General features: G+C 32.6%; 1 protein-coding gene across 2 annotated transcripts in view; it reads left to right on the top strand.

The window, feature by feature from the left end:
• The window catches only part of LOC101882461 (mannosyl-oligosaccharide 1,2-alpha-mannosidase IA), a 358,413-nt gene that overhangs the window by 241,961 nt on the left and 97,776 nt on the right, over positions 1 to 18,676 (top strand). The gene's annotated exons all lie outside the window — the stretch shown is intronic.

Consider the following 18,676-nt stretch of genomic DNA (forward strand, 5'->3'; position numbering starts at 1 on the left):
AAACTAAAATGACTCAAATCCCACCACAAAATGACCAACAATAATTTTGTTTATATTTCCAATTTTGTCAATAATGTGAACATTTACACGTCTTTTATTAACTCTATCATTTGGGTTCACACTATTTCCTCATGTTTTCCCAACACAGATCAATTAAGTTAGCGTAATATTTTTTTTTGCAAATTTAAGTTTATTGAACATAAAACAATTAGGTTGTCCTCAATAAAAATAAAGAATTGTGTTATTTCAACTCGTTTTAAATTAAAAGTAGTTTGAGCAAGCAGCAAAGCAGCTTTTTTAAGTACATTATTAAGAAATTCATTATTAAGAAATACCCTTATAAAGTACGGTCTTATTTTAAATCTGTAATCCTACCCAATACCTAAACACGGCTACTATCTCAATACCCTTTAATAAGTGGATAGTTAATAGTTTATTGAGCTAAAAGTCCTAGTTCTTGGTTTGTTAATAACGGTAATTGTACATTAAGTATAGTGTGACTGAATTTTGGAAACTAAATTCTGAAAACCACAGACTTAAATGAGTTTGTTCAGGGTTTTTTCAATATTTACAATAATATTAACAGCATTGTGTGAAAATATACACAGACAACAATGTTATATTTCCTTTTTACCATATAAACCTCTGTAGTTTATATATACATATAAAGATTTTTACATTCCAAATTATATTTTAGGTAACGCTTTAGTTTAAGTAACAATTCCAACCCAAGCTCATCCTGGAAACGTAGCCCCGCGGATGTTTCTGGAGACCGCGATTTACGTGGCCGGAGGTACGTAAAGGCCGCGTTTAGTTTTTTCTGAGCGAACGCTGCGGGGCGGGCCGCTTCGCCCCTTCTCTTCGCGCTAGCCGGCCGACGGCTCGTCTCCGAGTGGAAGGCTTTCCCGATGCAATCAGTTTGTCCGCTTAGCTCACAGCGTTGCGTCGGCGGAGCAGAGGCCCCGGACGAGGAGGAGGAGGAGCCGGCCGCGGTGGACCACGACCAGGATCGAGTCCGGGGAACAGCAGGTTCCGGAAATCAGGTAAGATGAAAAACGGAATCCGAAAAATATGGGCGAGAACGCGGCGGGATCCGAAAACGCGGTCGAAATCGAAGACGGGGGCTTTTGCTTTTTTTTTTTTTTTTCTGGACGGCTTTTGCGAACCGTCGCTCGGGTTTAGGGAAGGAGGAGGAGGAGGAGGAAGAGGAGGGCGGCCGAGTCGGCCGATCCGGCGGCTTTCGCGCGAGAACGGCACGGGCGCGAACGGCGCGCGCTCCCGAGAGGCGCCCGAGACGCGAAAAAGCGCGCACATCGGCCTCTCGCGGATCTGCGAAAAACAAAAACCGCTCTAATACGTACCTCTCGGGATGTAAATCGCGGTCCGCAGAAACGTCCGCGGGGCTACGTTTCCACAATGAGCCCGGGTTGAACAATTCATACCAATTTACCTGCCTATTAGTAAGATATTAACTTTATTTTATTATTTTACTTTACGTTTATTATTAGTTATACAGTAATGTTTAGTATAGTCTTTTAAAAAATCCCTAATCTTGCCCAATATCTTAACACAACTGTTACTTTAATAACTATTAATAAGCAGCAAAATAGTAGTTTATTGAGCTAAAGTTCTTAGTTAATGTTTTGTTAATAGCGTGAATTGTACATTAAAATAAAGTATGACTGAATTTTGCAACCTAAAATGACTCAAACCCACCACAAAATAACCTAAACTTGTTTGGATCTGTGTTTTTTTTTTCAATATTTACGATAATATTTACAGTGTTGTGTTGTATTAATGTGAAAAAATACACAGACAACAGTCTTTTATTTTATTTTTTACCCTCTAGAACAGGGGTCACCAACATGGTGCCAAGGATTACATGTGTTGCCCGCAGGATTGTTCTAAAAATAGCTCACCATAGCGCCACTCACCAGTAAGCTTCATCTGATATAGAAGTAATCATTTAAAAATGTAAATGTTTAAAGAGATATATAAAAATAAATTGTTGCACATTGATACATTAAATACAGGGTATTTCCTACCCTGTTAAATCATTGTTGATAACTTTTGCCAGAATCATTAACATGATCAGTGTCTTCACATGGATGAATATCATTAATTATTACCAAAAACATAAAGTATAATTAAAAGTAAATTGAGCAAATTTGTTATTTGAGAAGTGTTTATCAAACTGGTGGCCCTCCACATTAATCAGTACCCAAGAAGTAGCTCTCAGTTTCATAAAGGTTGGTGACCCCTGCTCTAGAAGCTATGGGCTCTGCAATTAATATGAAGAAAACACTGAGAAAAATCCAAGAGAAGTGTGATTGTTTATTCTTAAGACGTAAACACTTAAATGTCTTTCTTCAGACTCTGACTGAGTGATACACACATGCATATTTATGAGCTGCCTGCGTCTCAGGAAGGCATAAGAAATGTGACACACACTTAAGTGTCTGATTGGTAGAAAAGTGAGAAACTGCTGAGCTGTGAACTTCTTCTTCTTCTTCTTGAGGGAAACTGCTTTAATGAACTTTGAAAAAATACAGTTATTATCATTTTTATGACCTCAGTTCAGCAGATGAGGGATATGCTGAAATGCTTTGGTTCAGGGGTTTGGTTCATTTCATTATCTTGAGCATTTCAGACTAAATAAACTTTTTAGCACAAACATTTTTTCTCCACAAAGATGAATGAATGAATGAATGAAAAAATGAATGAATGAATGAATACATTTACACAACAGTATGTCTAATAAATATAGTGGTCTAATAGATACTAAATAAATGAATGAATAAAGAAAGAAAATTAAATTACACAAATAATTGTAAATTATTATTATTATTATTATTATTATTATTATTATTATTATTATTATTATTATTATTATTGTTGTTGTTGTTATTATTATTAGTGTTATTATTATTATTATTATTATTATTATTATTATTATTATTGTTGTTGTTGTTCTTATTATTAACGTTATTATTATTATTATTATTATTATTATTATTGTTGTTGTTGTTGTTGTTGTTCTTATTATTAACGTTATTATTATTATTATTATTATTATTATTGTTGTTGTTGTTGTTATTATTATTACTATTATTGTTATTATTATTGTTGTTGTTGTTGTTGTTGTTGTTGCTGTTGTTATTATTATTATTATTACTATTATTGTTGTTGTTGTTGTTGATATTGTTTATTATTATTATTATTATTATTATTATTATTATTATTGTTGTTGTTGTTGTTGTTGTTATTATATTATTAATGTTATTATTATTATTATTATTATTATTATTATTATTAATGTTATTGTTGTTGTTATTATTATTATTATTATTATTATTATTATTATTATTATTATTAATGTTATTTTAATAATAATAATAATAATAATAATAATAATAATTATTATTATTATTATTATTATTATTATTATTATTATTATTATTATTATTATTATTATTATCAATGTTATTGTTGTTGTTATTATTATTTTTATTATTATTATTATTATTATTATTATTATTATTATTATTATTATTATTAATGTTGTTATTATTATTATTATTATTATTAATATTTCTATTATTGCTATTATTGTTGGCACGCAGTTGATACTATCATGGTTTCATAGTATTACAGTTAGTTTTTATTTCCCATAATTTTCACAGCTCAAAATGAAGGATTTACCAAATTTATCTATTTTAATTTAGCCACAAATTTTAATTGTGTCAAAACAAGCAAAATAAAGCTGTATACTATCCTTTTTATTTAGCAAAACATATACACAGTAATCTGTCCTGGCTAAAGGTCGACAGATCCCCAGTTAACTACACATACATGGGGAGTAAATCTCCCATTAAAGCAATGTTATTGTAAAAAAGGATAATTAAACCATGTTAATGCAAAAGAAAGCAGATAAAAATATAGAGTGTATGATAATGAAAGGATGATCACACACATACGGTTAATGTTAGACCCATAAATAATCTGTTCAAAGAATGGTTAAAGCGAAAGCAACCGGTGTTGCTTACAAAAAGACAAATCTGGAACTCTTGAAAGCAGCAAGACTGTGGGTGCATGAGCATAACTTTTTGTCTAGTCTATAGGAAAGAGAACCGATCACATCACTTGTGTTTCTAGTTGCTGTTAATAAAATATTTATTATTATTATTATTATTGTTGTTGTTGTTGTTGTTGTTGTTGTTGTTGTTGTTGTTGTTGTTGTTGTTGTTGTTATTATTATTATTTATTATATTATTATTAATATTTGTATTATTATTGTTATTATTATTATTATTAACATAATATTACTAACATATTATCATATTATATAAATATTTAATATATTAATTAATATATTAATGTATATATTAATAACTTTTATTACCATTTATTATTATTATTATTATTATTATTATTATTATTATTATTATTATTATTCATAATAATGATAATAATAATACAATTATTATTATTATTATTATATCATCATTATTAATAATATTATTATCATCATCATCATCATCATCATTATAATTATTTTTAATACAATTATTATTATTGTTGTTGTTGTTATAATTATAATTATTATTGTTGTTATTTATTTAATAAACTATATTAAAATAAATAATTAGTTGACATATTCAAAACAAAAAAACTACCATGTCAATGATTCTAATGTATGGAGCTGAAATTGTAAATGTTTGATTAAATGTTTGAATTGATTTTACTCTAAGTATGAATTACTAATCAAAGCTTTGTCTAGTATGTTAAAGTCAACATGTGCCTCTTCAAGTCACAGATTCAGTGTTTTTTGTGCTTTTAATGCACATTTTTCAGCAGATTGTACTTCATCTGAATCAGTGCATCAATAATTCATGCTATAGTCAGATAGAAGGAGCTGCTGGCCGCCGGTAATTTCTTTTAATAGTGGGAATAAATGATTGATGAAGGTGACCTCAGACTAAAAAAGATAAAAATACACAAAATAATGTTTCTGAGGCTCGTCCTTCTCAAGAGAGAAAAAATCAATATCAGATAGAAAAGAGAAAAAAATGAGTAAATCAAAGTTTCTGAAAATCTGCTTTAGAGAAATCCAACATAGGCTCATTCTGAAAATGTAGCTCTATATACATTTCTGGATATCACAAATTATGTAGTGTGTGTGTGTGTGTGTGTGTGTGTGTGTGTGTGTGTGTGTGTGTGTGTGTGTGTGTGTGTGTGTGTGTGTGTATATTTTTGTTTTGTTTTTTTTGTCATGAATTATCGATCATATGTAGGTGAAGCAGTTTGAATGCAATAATAGGTATATTCATAAACTGCATGAATGCTTTTGCAATGCATTTCAAATGTGGCCTGTAATTTTATATGTATGACCAATGGATGTAATTCAGTAGTATTTCATCGGTTTATTCATTCTGTGCTTCGTAAAATTGTGCTTCACTCTCTCATAAAAATGTAAATATATATTTTATGCCATTTCCACATTTTTAGCTTAATGGTAGTTTGTGGGAAGTGAAAAAGTGATGGCCACTGCTGTGTAAAATAACATGACATCTTGCTTTATGATTCCTGCAGACACACGAGAAAGTGTTGAAAAAGAGGCTTTTCCTCTAATTGGCTGTAATTACACTTGTGGCTTAAACAAGAACCTTGTCTTTTAATTTGCCAGCAAGAATTTAAGAAGATGGGCCTGAAACACATCCAGAGGAGATTTATTTAATGAGGGATGTTTGGTCTGTGTAAAATAAAATAAAATAAAATAAAATAAAACAAAATAAAATAAAATAAAATAAAATAAAATAAAATAAAATAAAATAAAATAAAATAATTAATTAATTAATTAATTAATTAAATTATTTTACTTTATTTTATTTTATTTTAAAGAAATTTTGTGACTGCATAGACAAAACTTAATTTAATATTGCATGTAATATAAAATAAATTAAAAATAAAATAAATAAAAACTATTTTTTATTTTTATATTATTATTATTATTATATTATTATTATTATTTATTTTATTAAAAAAAATTATTTATAAGATTAATTGTTCCCTATTTGTGACGGCATTGATCAAAATAAACCTACCAAAGTAATTTTATTACATAATTAAATGCAGGTAAAGTGTTTTAAACAACTTTTGCACAAATACAATGTAAAAATATGTATGAATCATGTTCCATCATCATTCAGTTAATAACAGATATGAATATATATTTAGAATAAAGCAGTAAACTCAATCTGACCTGTGTGTGATCATACTACATTGCATAAGATTTTAAATTAATAATAATTCTTGCTAATAAATAAGTCAAAAAAGTCAAATAAACAAAGCTGGCTAATATAAACATCTATTGCTCTGCTGTTCTTGACTGTTTGCCGCCTTCTTGTGTCTGAATAATGTGCAGGTTAGTGTGTACTCCATCAGCTGTTTTAGTTTCTGTCCGCTATTTGTTTTTGACTCTCTGGTGCCATCTTGTGTCTGAATAATGCGCAGGTTAGTGTATACTCCATCAGCTGTTTTAGTTTCTGTCAGCTTTGTGTTTTTGACTGTTTGGCGCCATCTTGTGTCTGAATAATTAGCAGGTTAGTGTATACTCCATCAGCTGTTTTCGTTTCTGTTAGCTTTGTGATTTTGATGTTTGGCACCATCTTCTGTCTGAATAATCTAGGTTAGTGTATACTCCGTCAGCTGTTTTAGTTTCTGTCAGCTTTGTGTTTTTGACTGTTTGGCGCCATCTTGTGTCTGAATAATTAGCAGGTTAGTGTATACTCCATCAGCTGTTTTCGTTTCTGTTAGCTTTGTGATTTTGATGTTTGGCACCATCTTCTGTCTGAATAATGTAGGTTAGTGTATACTCCGTCAGCTGTTTTCGTTTCTGTCAGCTTTGTGTTTTTGACTGTTTGGCGCCATTTTGGGTCTGAATAATGCACAGGTTAGTGTAAACTCCATCAGCTGTTTTAGTTTCTGTCAGCTTTGTGTTTTTGACTGTTTGGCGCCATCTTGTGTCTGAATAATTAGCAGGTTAGTGTATACTCCATCAGCTGTTTTCGTTTCTGTTAGCTTTGTGATTTTGATGTTTGGCACCATCTTCTGTCTGAATAATGTAGGTTAGTGTATACTCCGTCAGCTGTTTTCGTTTCTGTCAGCTTTGTGTTTTTGACTGTTTGGCGCCATTTTGGGTCTGAATAATGCACAGGTTAGTGTAAACTCCATCAGCTGTTTTCGTTTCTGTCAGCTTTGTGTTTTTGACTATTTGGTGCCATCTTGTGACTTAATAATGCACAGGTTAGTGTATACTCCATCAGCTGTTCTCACTTCTCGGAGCTTTGCATTTAATCAAATAATTAATAAACTATTATGGCTCAGAACAATGTTTTGTATTTTATTTAAAGCACATCCAGAATAGTTGTTTTCACAGAATAAATCCTTCAGTCTTATACTGCAGCTGCTGATAAACATGTCAGGCTTTATTCTGTGTTTACAACCATCTGGATATACTTTATCCTTTACATAACAGTTTTGCAATATTACTGATTTGATTGTATTCTTCGACTATTGCAGCTGTAAGAATGAATCCAAACATGAATCCCTGCTGTTGGCCGGTAGTGTGTTGTGTCAGTGATAATGAGTGTCTGCTGTGGTGTTTGCTTTTAGTTTGACTATAGAAACACTCCAGCAGCTCCAGACTTCCTCCTAAAAGTAGCCTCTTGATACCCTCAGCATAATGGATCCATCTGTGCTGAGCTCCGTCTAAATAAATGCCAGTCTCTGTAGATCTACAGGCTGTCAGTGAGGAATGAGCTTCTTAAAGTGAAGGTGACCTGAAAGAGGAGAGAATGAGCCTTAAGAGCAGAAGACTGAGAGAATCACTCCTGCAGACTGACACTCATACCATACGGATTACTGCACTTACACAATGAAGGAATGAGGAAAGAAATGAATGAATGAATGAATACATAAAAATTTAGCATCAACAAAATAAATAAATAAATGCAGATTTTAGATCAATACATTTTAAAATAAATAATTTGCCGAAATAAACAAATAAATGCATGTTTTTATTCAATAAATAAATATTTTGCTAAAATAAATAAACAAATGCATATTTTGCATGAATAAATTCATATTTTACATAAAAATATTTAGATAAATAAACAGATATTTTTTCATAAATAAATAAATATTGAATGAATAAGTGGATAAATAAATAAATATTTTGCATGAAAAAATACATATTTTGATACAATAAATAAATAATTTGCACAAATGACTATAAATACAAAAATATTCTGCATCAATAAATAAATAAATAAATGCATATTTTGCATCAGTAAATACATATTTTGCATAAATGAATATTTTAACAAAAAAGTAAACAAATATTTTGCATAAATAAATAAATATTTAGCTAAAAATGAAGAAATAAATTCGTATTTATTTCAATAAATACATGTTAAATGTTTAGCTAAAATAAATAAATACTTTTCATGAATGAACAAATAAATAAATAAATATTTTGCATAAATAAATAATTAAACAAATATTTTGATTAAATAAATTTATGAATACATACATATTTTTGCATCAACAAACAAATAATTAAATTGCATCAATAAATACATGTTTTGCTAAAATAAACATAATAAATGCATATTTTGCATCAATATATAAATATTTTGCTAAATAAAATTAAAAAACAAATAAATATATATTTTGCATCAATAATTACTTAATTTACATAAAAATATTTAAATAAATAGATTTTTCACATAAAACATTTTATATTTTTCATTAAATGAATGAGTGAATAATTTAATAAATTAATAAATATTTTGCTATAAAAAATAAACATTTTGCACAAATGAATGAATGAATGAATGAATACAGAAATATTTTGCATCAACAATTAAATAAATAAATACATATTTTGCATAACTAAATATTTTGCTAAAAATAAAGAAATAAATATATATTTTGCATCAATAAATAAATATTTTCATGAATGAATATATATATATATATATATATATATATATATATATATATATATATATATATATATATATATGAATATATATATATATATATATATATATATATATATATATATATATATATATATATATATATATATATATGAATATATATATATATATATATATATATATATATATATATATATATATATATATATATATGTATATATTTATATATATATATATATATATATATATATATATATATATATATATGTGTGTGTGTGTGTGTGTGTGTGTGTGTGTGTGTGTGTGTGTGTGTGTGTGTATACATATATATTGCAATAATAAATAAGATATTTGCTAAAATAAATACAAAATATTTAGCAAAAATAATGAAATAAATATGTTTTATCAGTGAATAAATAAATAAATAAATAATAAATACATAAATAATATTTTGCTAAAATAAAGAAATAAATATTTTACAAAATATATAAATCAATATTCTGCTTAATTAATGAATGAGTACATAAATAATTTGCATCAACAAATAAATAAATAAATGCATGTTTTTGCATCAATAACTTTATAAATAAATATTTTGCTAAAATAAAAATTAAATGCATCTTTTGCATCAATAAATAAAAAAATTGCATAAAATATTTTAAGAAATAAGTAGACAGATATTTTTTTATAAATAAATGTTTAATTAAAATAAATAATAATTTTTTTCATAAATTAAAAACTGAATAAACATATACATATTTTGCACAAATAAATAAATATTTTGCACAAATGAATGAATGAAGAAATACATTAAAAAAAATGCCCAAATAAACAAATATTTTAAATAAATAAATAAAAAATAAACAAACCAACCAATAGTTATGCTGTATTCTTTATCTAAAAAAGCGTGGATGTGTGTGTGTGTGTGTGTGTGTGTGTGTGTGTGTGTACGTGTGCGTGTGCGTGTGCAAGTGCGCATGCGAGAACCTGTATGTGTGAGTGTGTTTTTTTCTGCTCTCTGCTATTATCAGATGATCAGCTCTCTGTCTGCTTCTGCTCTTCTTGTTCTGCTCGTCTGAACTGGAGGATCTTTTCTTCCAGCGTGTCGTATTTTTAGCCGCAGTGATTTTCTCCATTATCTCAGCATGCTCCATTTCTGCGCTGCTAACAATAGCGTCTCTCCAGCATCTCTACACCAGCAGCGACTGCCAAACGTGCAGGGATTAAAATGCTAATTCAGAGCCATTAGTCTGATGCTCAGCCATCAGCAATGAACACTGATCTCACTATAACACACTGTACCTGATTGAAAGCACCCAGACATTCTGGAGAGCAGAAATGAGGGGTAATGGACACAGGTTAAAGCCAAAGTGTGTCTGAGAGAGAGAGAGAAAGAGAGAGAGAGAGAGAGAGGGAGAGGGAGTAGTAGTCAGAAACATTATTACAAACCATCTGAATGAATGTACAAAATCATTATTACTATTATTATTAATATTATTATTATTACTATTGGCGGCACGGTGGCTCATGGTTAGCACTGTCGCCTCAAAGCAAGAAGGTTGCTGGTGCAAGTCCCAGATGGGCCAGTTGGCATTTCTGTGTGTAGTTTGCATGTTCTCTCCGTGTTGGCGCAAGTTTCTGCCAGGTGCTCCACAGTCAAAACACATGCGCTATTGGCCGTAGTGTGTGTGTGTGTGTGTGTGTGTGTGTGTGTGTGTGTGTGTGTGTGTGTGTGTGTGTGTGTGTGTGTGTGTGTGTGTGTTTTCCAGTACTGGGTTGCACTTAGAAGGTCATCCGCTGCGTAAAACATATGCTGGATAAGTTGGTGGTTCATTCCGCTGTGGTGACACCAGATTAATAATGGGACTAAGCCTAAAATAAATAAATAAAAGAATAATAGTAATAATAATAATACAATAATAATAATAATAATATTGATAATAATAATAATAATAATAATAATAATAATAATAATAATAATCATCATTTAGATAATAATATACAAATATACAAATATACCATTTAATTATAATTATAATAATATTATTTTTTTATATTCATTTTAATACATACAGCCTGATTGATGGTTTATCTTCACAAGAACTTCACTGTTATGTCAAATTTAAAGAAAACTTATATATATATATATATATATATATATATATATATATATATATATTTATTTTTATTATTAAAAATAATTAAAGCTAAAAAAGAGAGAAAGTTTAAAGAAAATGCAAGATTATTGAGGTGCATTGACTATATTTTTATAGCCTAAACTATATTTTTGTTCAAAATTGACATTTAATTGAATTACTGTTTCTGTTACTGTTACCACTGTATTAGGTAAACCTTACTAGTATAGGGGTTGAACCCACTTTTGTCTTCAGAACTGCCCTAATCCTTCATGACATAGATTCAACAAAATACTGGAAATATTCCTCAGAGATTTTGCTCCATATTGACATGAGAGCATTACACAGTTGCTGCAGATTTGTTGGCTGCACATCCATGATGTCAATCTCCCATTCCACCAAATCCCAAAGGAGCTCTATTGGATTGAGTTCTGGTGACTGCGGAGGCCATTTGAGTACAGTAAACTCATCGTCATGTTCAAGAAACCAGTCTGAGATGATTCACGCTTTATGACATGGTGCGATCTCCTGCTGGAAGTAGCCATCAGAAGATGAGTACACTGTGGTCATAAAGGGATGGACATGATCAGCAACAATACTCAGGTAGGCTGTGGCGTTGACACGATGTCAATTGGTATTAATGGGCCCAAAGTGTGCCAAGAAAATATCCCCCACACCATTACACCACCAGCCTAAACCGTTGACACAAGGCAGGATGGATCTATGCTTTCATGTTGTTGATGCCAAATTTTGACCCGACCATCTGAATGTGGCAGCAGAAATGGAGTCTCATCAGAGCAGGCAACGTTTCTCCAATCTTCCATTGTTCAGTTTTGGTGAGCCTGTGAGAATTGTAGCCTCAGTTTCCTGTTCTTAGCTGACAGGAGTGGCACCCGGTGTGGTCTTCTGCTGCTGTAGCCCATCCGCCTCAAGGTTGGACGTGTTGTATGTTCAGAGATGCTCTTCTGCAGAGCTCGGTTGTATCGAGTGCTTATTTGAGTTACTGTTGCCTTTCTATCAGCTGGAACCAGTCTGGCCATTCTCCTCTGGCATCAACAAGGCATTTGCGCCCACAGAACTGCCGCTCACTGGATATTTTCCTCTTTTTCAGACCATTCTCTGTAAACCCTAGAGATGGCTGTGCGTGAAAATCCCAGTAGATCAGCAGTTTCTGAAATACTCAGACCAGCCCGTCTGGCACCAACAACCATGCCACATTCAAAGTCTCTTAAATCCCCTTTCTTCCCCATTCTGATGCTCACTTTGAACTGCAGCAGATCGTCTTGACCATGTCTACATGCCTAAATGCATTGAGTTGCTGCCATGTGATTGGCTAATTAAAAATGTGCATTAATGAGCAGGTTGACAGGTGTACCCAAGAAAGTTACTACCAGTTCATGCAAAATCACTTCTTTTTTTCTCCATTTTCAAATGTTTGTGCTTTTTAAAGCAGATCTCGTGCCACATCCACAAACACATTTCCCACAAACACCTACTTAAGCGTTGTAGCTGGGGATTTGTTTGATTTGATTCAGGATAATCCGTTTAAAGCCTCTCTTAATTCATGCTTGTTTAGTGTGTTTTTCTCAAACATGAGCTTTTTTTAGAGCTGTCTTTAGTGCAGCAGCTGATTTAAGACACAAATACTGTGTGTGTGTGTGTGTGTGTGTGTGTGTGTGTGTGTGTGTGTGTGTGTGTGTGTGTGTGTGTGTGTGTGTGTGTGTGTGTGTGTGTGTGTGTGTGTGTGTGGGCGCGCGAGCGTGTGTGTGTGTGGGTGCGCGAGTGTGTGTGTGTGTGTGTGTGTGTGTGTGTGTGTTTTGTGTGTGTTTTGGGTGTGTGTGTGTCTGGGTGTGTGTGCATGTGCGTGCGTGCATGACTGTGTTTGTGTGCTTTAGGATTGCACTCCTCTGTTCGGCACTGAAGTTTTGTGTGTGTTTCCACTCTTTACCTCTTTAGACATAAGATATGTGTGTGTGTGTGTGTGTGTGTGTGTGTGTGTGTGTGGGCATGCGTGTGGGCATGCGTGTGTGCATGCTGTTGTGTTTGGGTTAGGATTACACTCCTCTGGCTGGCACTGAAGTGTGTGTGTGTTTTCTGTCTTTACCTCTTAGACATAAGAGTTTTGTGTATGTGTGTGTGCGCCTGCGTGTGTGTTTGTGTGTGTGTTTCCCTGTGTGTGTTTGCATGTATGTGTGTGTTTGCATGTGTTTGTGTGCGTGTGTGTTTGCACTTGTGTCTGTTCACTATTGTGTTTGAATGTGTGAAGGTATGTTTTTATGTGTGTGTGTGTTTGTTTCCCTGTGTGTGTTTGCATGTATGTGTGTGTTTGCACGTGTTTGTGTGTGTTTGCACTTGGGTCTGTTCACTATTGTGATAGAATGTGTGAGGGTATGTTTTTATGTGTGTGTGTGTGTGTGTGTGTGTGTGTGTGTGTGTGTGTGTGTGTGTGTGCGTGCGTGCGTGCGTGCGTGCGTGTCCACGAATGAGTGTTTGTGTGTGTTTGCATTTGTGTGCTAGCATGTGTGTGTCTGTGTGTGTGTGCTTGCATTTGTGTGTATGCACATATTTGTGTTCGCAGTTGTGTGTGTGTGTGTTTGCTTGTGTGTATGCATGTGTGTTTGTGTCTGTGTGTGTGTGTTTATATAGGTGTGTGAGTGTGTGTTTGCTTGTTTGCGTGTATTTGTGTGTTTGCATGTGTGTTTGCTTGTGTGTGAATGCATATGTATTTGTGTCTGTGTGTGTGCTTGCATGTCTGTTTGCATGTGACAGGGACTGTGTGTCTTTTTTGTGTGTGTGTGTTTGCATATGTTTGTGTGCATGTGTGTATGCATGTGTGTGTGTTTGCATGTGTGTGTTTGTGTTTGCATGTGGGTGTTCACGCATGTGCTCGCGTGTTTGCATGCGTGTGTGTGTGTGTGCGTGCGTGAGCGTAGGTATTTGCATGTCATGTGTGTATGTGTGTTTGCATGTATGTATGCATGTGTGTGTGTCTGTTTGTGTGCATGTTTATGTGTTTGCATGTATGTATGCATGTGTGTTTGTGTCTGTCTGTCTGTGTGTGCGTGCTTGTGTGTGTGTGTGTATGCATTTAAGTGTGTATGCATTTAAGTGTGCTCGCATGTGTGTGTGTGTATGTTTGCGTGTATGTTTGAATGTGTATGTATGTGTGTGTGTTTTCATATGTGTATGTGCGTGTGTGTATGCATGTGTGTGTGTGTGATTTGATGTGTGTGTTTACACCTTAATGCACTCTACAGGGTTTACAGGGTGATTTTAAATATAATCTTATTAAGTCAGACAAAGCAAACACAACTGCATTTGAGAAAACAATTCATAGTGCTGAGAAGAGTTCATTCTGCTCTACTGCTGTTATTCACACACTCCTCATAAATCAATAGCATGCTCTGACCCCCACCATCTGAAAAAAAAAAGTGTCTAATAATGCTCTGCTCCTCGGCCTTGGACATCGAAATTCTGGCAGTTTCTCTGCGTCAGGAAAACATTGTGTAAGAAAATGTGTTGAAAACGAGTGCCTGAGTGATACAGCCAGAGGTCATGGCCGGACACGTCCCAGAAATCACTCTTTGAGGTGGAGAATGCACTTTACTTTCTATTATTTATTTATTTATTTATTACTTTAGGGACATTTGTATTGTGCCGGAACAGCAATGGTTGAGTTGTGTTCTGCCATCTTTCTCACATTTAAAGGACCATGAAACCCCCCGTTTCAGCAGGGTGTTTTCACACCTCTACTTTGGAAAAAGTCAGAAAAGTGGGCGTGTCCAGCTCTGTTTAGGGGGGAGTGTCGGAGGAAGAAAAGAGGCATGGTGTGGGAGTGTCTATTTGGGCGCGCTGAGTTTCAGAGTCAAAACACACACACACACACACACACACACACACACACACACACACAGGGGACAATGTGACTGTGTTTACATGGACATCTGTAGTCGAATTATTTGCCAAATTATTAAATGGTGGACTTTAACTGCAGTTTGGCTCTTTCATTCAGGGAATTCATTCATGCCCCTCGCGACAAACGAGATATTTGATTCGAGGAACTGCTCTAAGCGTGTATTTTTCATGCAATGTTTGATACCGCACGGCGAATGAGAGAAAAAAAAACTCAGCCTTTCCCGGAAACTTAGATGCACACGGCAGGTAGCGTCAGAAAGCCGCGTGTGTTATTCCGGTCACTAAATGCGGTGAAAATCCTACATGAGGTTAAAGTTTGGTTGTAGTGCTAACCTGTTTACACTCTGTGCAATAGTTAACTTAGTTCGATACGAATAAACTGAATAAACAAAGAGCACTGGTCGCTCACTTACCAAATCTGTAGAGACAGAACAATCACCAGCAACTAGAGCCGCGTCTTTATTAAGAGGAGACTAAAGCGAATCCAGATCTCAGCGTTTGCAGATGAGAACAGCTCTCAGGTAAACAATAATCCTCCTTAGACACGTAAGTTATTGTTGTCGAGCGTCGCGTACACTGTTAATCCACACGTGACTCCAGCTGAGCTCTCACAGAGAGAAAATGAAAACGAAACTTAACTGCAGCAAACTATAAAAGCAACACTTCACGCTTGTTTTGCAAACACAACGTGGCGTCTCTGCCATCTAAACACTGTGACAGTAATGAATATTAATGAAGTTGCACAATAGAGCGCGCTGATTGGTTTGAACCAAGCCTTACTCATGCATTAATGCATCACACTGTAAGACGTAATAAGACTCTGGCACAGACGTCCAGTCTGCACGCTGGAATACACGCTATTATGTCATGACAGTGACGCAGCTTAGTTTCAAACCGGAAGTACGAATTTGCTTGAAATAACGCAAAAACAACCAATTTACACTTTTTAGTGAAATATAGGTGTCCTAATAGTGTTTTTAGCAGTGTGGGACACATATACGACTGTCAACAGCTCAAAACATGTGTTTTGGTGTTTCGTGACCCTTTAAAGGGCCATGAAACCCCTCATTTCAGCAGGGTGTTTTCACACCTAGTTTGGAAAAAGTCAGGAAAGTGGGTGTGTCTAGAGTTTCCATTTGGGCACGTGCTGATTTTCACCAAGGCAAAACAAACACAGACGCAGGGGAGAAAGACAGTGACTGTGTTTAATGCAGTGTAATATTTGATACTGCACGTCGTATAAGAAAAAAAAACCTGGAATACACGCTAAAATCTCATGGCCGTGACGCAGCTTCAAAAATTCGTTTCAAACCGGAAGTGCGATTTTGCTCGAAATAACGCCAAAAAAAAAAATAAAAAATTTACTTTTTGGTGAAATATAGGTGTCCTAATAGTTTTTTTAGCAGTGTGCGACACATATACGACTGTCAACAGCTCAAAAAATGTGTTTCGGTGTTTCATGACCCTTTAATTGTAGGGTTGTTCATTGTTGTACAGTTTGGGTAATGTTGAAATCAATTATATGCTTTAGTATGTTATTTTTCGGAGCAATCTATCTTTTCTATTATGAAGGTGATGTTCGGTTTATGGGTGGGTGTGATATTTCTCATTATAAATATTGTCTAGTGCGTACAGTACATGTTTCGTAATGATTGAAAATGAAAAATGAAATGATTATGTAAATGTGATTGATGACTTAAACAGAAGGCGGAGTATATAGTTTTTAATGGCAGAAAATTGAATAATTGATTATGTAAATGTGATTGATGACTTAAAAAGAGGTGGAGTAAATTGTCTTTAATGAATGCAATTTAAATAACTAAATATTAATCAATGGCTTAAATGTGATTGACAGCTTTAAAAGAGGGCGGAGTTGAATAAGTGATAGCACAAATGTGATTGACAGCTTTAAAAGAGGGCAGAGTTGAATAAGTGATAGCACAAATGTGATTGACAGCTTTAAAAGAGGGCAGAGTTGAATAAGTGATAGCACAAATGTGATTGATGACTTAAGAAAAGGGCGGAGTAAATCGTTTTTAATGTCTGAAAATTGAATAATTGATGAAAAATGTCATTGATGGCTTAAAAAGAGGGCTGAGTACATTGTTTTCAATGATTGAATATTGTTAATTAAATAATTGAGGACGGAAATGTGATTGATTTCATTAAAAGAGGTTGGAGTTAATAGTTTTTAATGATTGAATATAGAATAACTGAATAAATTGATGATGAAAATGTGATTAATGGTTCAAAAAGAGGACAGAGTAAATTCTTTTAAATGATTGAAAATTAAATAATTGATTTAAAATGTGATTGATTACTTTACATGAGGGTGCAGTACATTGTTTTTAATGATTGAAAATTGATAATTAAATAATTGAGAACGTAAATGTGATGGATGTTTTAAAATGAGGACAGAGTGCATTGTTTTTATGCTTAAATATAGAATAATCGATGGCATAATTGTGATTAATAACTTAACAAGAGGGGAGAGTAAATTGTTTTAAACGGTTGAAAATTGATAATTGAATAATTGTTGATGTAGTTGTGATTAACTTAAAAAAGGGGGTGGATTAAATTGTTTGACTTGATTGATTGCTGAAGGGGGTGTAAATTGTGTCTAACAATTGAAGATTGAATAATTGAATAATTGATGACACAAATATGATTGACTAAAAAAGAGTGCAGAGAAAATTGTTTTTAATGATTGAACATTGAATAATTGATGACATAAATGTGATTGATGACTTTTAATGATTGAAAATTGATAATTGAATATTTGATATTGTAAATGTGATTGGTTACTTAAAAACAGGGCAGTTTACAAAGTTTTTAATGATTGAAAATTGAAAATTGATTTTTTGATAACGTAAATGTGATTGGTTACTTAAAAACAGGGCAGTTTACAATGTTTTTAATGATTGAAAATTGAAAATTGATTTTTTGATAACGTAAATGTGATTGGTTACTTAAAAACAGGGCAGTTTACAATGTTTTTAATGATTGAAAATTGATAATTGAATATTTGATATTGTAAATGTGATTGGTTACTTAAAAACAGGGCAGTTTACAAAGTTTTTAATGATTGAAAATTGATAATTGAATTTTTGATAACGTAAATGTGATTGGTTACTTAAAAACAGGGAAGTTTACAATGTTTTTAATGATTGAAAATTGATAATTGAATAATTGTTGATGTAGTTGTGATTAACTTAAAAAAGGGGGTGGATTAAATTGTTTGACTTGATTGATTGCTGAAGGGGGTGTAAATTGTGTCTAACAATTGAAGATTGAATAATTGAATAATTGATGACATACATGTGATTGACTTAAAAAGAGTGCAGAGAAAATTGTTTTTAATGATTGAACATTGAATAATTGATGACATAAATGTGATTGATGACTTTTAATGATTGAAAATTGATAATTGAATATTTGATATTGTAAATGTGATTGGTTACTTAAAAACAGGGCAGTTTACAAAGTTTTTAATGATTGAAAATTGAAAATTGATTTTTTGATAACGTAAATGTGATTGGTTACTTAAAAACAGGGCAATTTACAATGTTTTTAATGATTGAAAATTGAAAATTGATTTTTTGATAACGTAAATGTGATTGG

The sequence above is a fragment of the Danio rerio genome, chromosome 16 (genome assembly GCF_049306965.1).
Source record: "Danio rerio strain Tuebingen ecotype United States chromosome 16, GRCz12tu, whole genome shotgun sequence".
NCBI classification, from domain to species: Eukaryota; Metazoa; Chordata; class Actinopteri; order Cypriniformes; family Danionidae; genus Danio; species Danio rerio.